Here is a 2,266-nt window from a genome sequence, read left to right on the forward strand (position 1 = left end):
ACTTTGGAAGGCCGAGGCGGGTGGATCACCTGAGGTCAGGAGTTCGAGACCAGCCTGGCCAACATGGTGAAACCCCATCTCTACTAAAAATACAAAAGTTAGTCAGAAATCACTTGATCCCGGGAATCAGAGGCTGCCGTGAGCCAAGAGCGTTGCCCATTCCAGCCTGGGCAACTGTGCGAGACTCCATCTCAAAAAAAAAAAAAGTCTCCAGGAGGATCACGTCAGGAAGCACAACTAGCTTCTGGACACCCATTTTTCTGTTTGTTTTTGTTTTTGAGATGGGTTTTACTCTTGTTGCCCAGGCTGGAGTGCAGTGGCACAGTCTTGGCTCACTGTAGCCTCCGCCTCCTGGGTTCCAGCAATTCTCCTACCTCAGCCTCCCAAGTAGCTGGGATTACAGGCGCCCGCCACCACACCCAGCTAATTTTTTGTATTTTTATTAGAGACAGGGTTTCACTATGTTGGCCAGGCTGGTCTCGAACTCCCGACCTCAGGCGATCTACCCGCCTCAGCCTCCCAAAGCGCTGGGATTATAGGCGTGAGCCAGTGCACCTGTCCTGGACACCCGTTTATAAAGTGTCAGGGCCCTCAAGTGAGGGGACAGAAAGGGGAGAAGGTCAAAGGGGGCTACTGGTCCCCTGCACGGAGCAGACAGAGAGCAGGGGGCCCAGGCTGTGCGGGAGATGTGCCAGCTGGAGTCTCTGCTGCAGGCTACACCCTGCACAGGACCACGTGGCTGCATGTGGGCACAAAGGGAGACCTGGGTCAGACTCTGGCTGCAGCTTCAGAAGACACTCCTGCTGCTCTCCAGGTGCACTGGATGAGGACAGCACTGTCCTTCCCTAGAGGACCTGAAGTCCTACACTGAACCAGGACTAGGAGAAAGGGCAGGAGCCAGGAGGAACAGGACCCTGTGGGCAGACCCCCCACAGAACCTCTACAGCCCTTCCACAGCCCTCTGTTCGGGGGCATCTGGGCCTCCTTGTGCACGAGTCTCAGAGTGATGGACCAATGTACCCACGTAGGCAAATCCTCACACTGGGAAAATAAGCCTTCACCAGACAAGCAGCTTTTAGAACTGACGCATGCTTTATGGTTCACACCCAAGCCAGCAGAGATTCTGAGTTCTATGTGAGCCTGGGGTCAGAGTCAGAAAATACGAGAGCTGGACCTCCACCCTGAGATCTCTGACTCCCACTCCAGTGCTCCTTCCCACTGCAACGGGAAAGCCAGCTCCACCGAGCCCAAGGACCACAGCGGGGAGCGAGGAGAGGACACTGGCCAACGTCTTCTTCTTGTGTGTCTGAAGTCTGAGTTCTCGGGGACTAAGGGTGGTGTCTCAGCATGGGAGGCGACATCTGTGAGATTCACAGGCATCTGAGAAAACGATCCGGGCAAAATGCAAAAAACCATCCTGCAGGCACGGCACAGCCACGTGAAAGACCCAAGTGCCAAACATGAATTGTGGGGTCATGGGGGGAAAACGAGAGAGGCAGAATCAAGTGCCATGAGGTCACAAGGAGGAGAGGGCTGGCTGTCCTTGGGAGACCAGCTACGAGATTGCACAGGAGGCAATGGCTAGGCCCAGGGAAGAGTCCAGCAGTGACCTACGGGAGAAAGGGGGAAGGGGAGGGCACACAGGCAGAACACAGAGGAAGGTGACCAGCACAACCGAGAGACCACCAGTGTCGCTGATGCCCAGGAGGCACATCACACCATTCGAGGGCACAGCAGGCTGGCAAAAGGGAGGGCAGGCCAGCACAGTGGCTCACAGGTATAATCCCAGCACTTTGGGAGGCCAAGGCAGGTGGATCACTAGAGGTCAGGAGTTTGAGACCAGCCTGGCCAACATGGTGAAACCCCGTATCTACTAAAAATACAAAAAATTAGCCAGACAGGGTGGCGGGCGCCTGTATAATCCCAGCGACTCAGGAGGCTGAGGCAGGAGAATTGCTTGAACCCGGGAGGCGGAGGTTGCAGTGAGCCAAGATCGTGCCACTGCACTCCAGCCTGACAACAGAGTGAGATTACAACTAAAAAAAAAAAAAAAAAAAAGTGGCAGGGGAGGGCAAATGCCAGCAAACAGGCCTCAAGGGTTGGGGCACTGCGTGAAGTGATCCACGTACACTATCTCATTGAATACCACAGTCCACTGAAGGAAACAGTATTAACCCCTTTTACAGACGGGGAAAATGAGGCTCAGGGAGGTTAACCGGACCAAGGTCATGTTGCTGGAAAGGAGCAGAGCGAGGCTTGGACACAC

The sequence above is a fragment of the Colobus angolensis genome, unplaced genomic scaffold (assembly GCF_000951035.1).
Source record: "Colobus angolensis palliatus isolate OR3802 unplaced genomic scaffold, Cang.pa_1.0 Scaffold267, whole genome shotgun sequence".
Lineage (NCBI taxonomy): Eukaryota > Metazoa > Chordata > Mammalia > Primates > Cercopithecidae > Colobus > Colobus angolensis.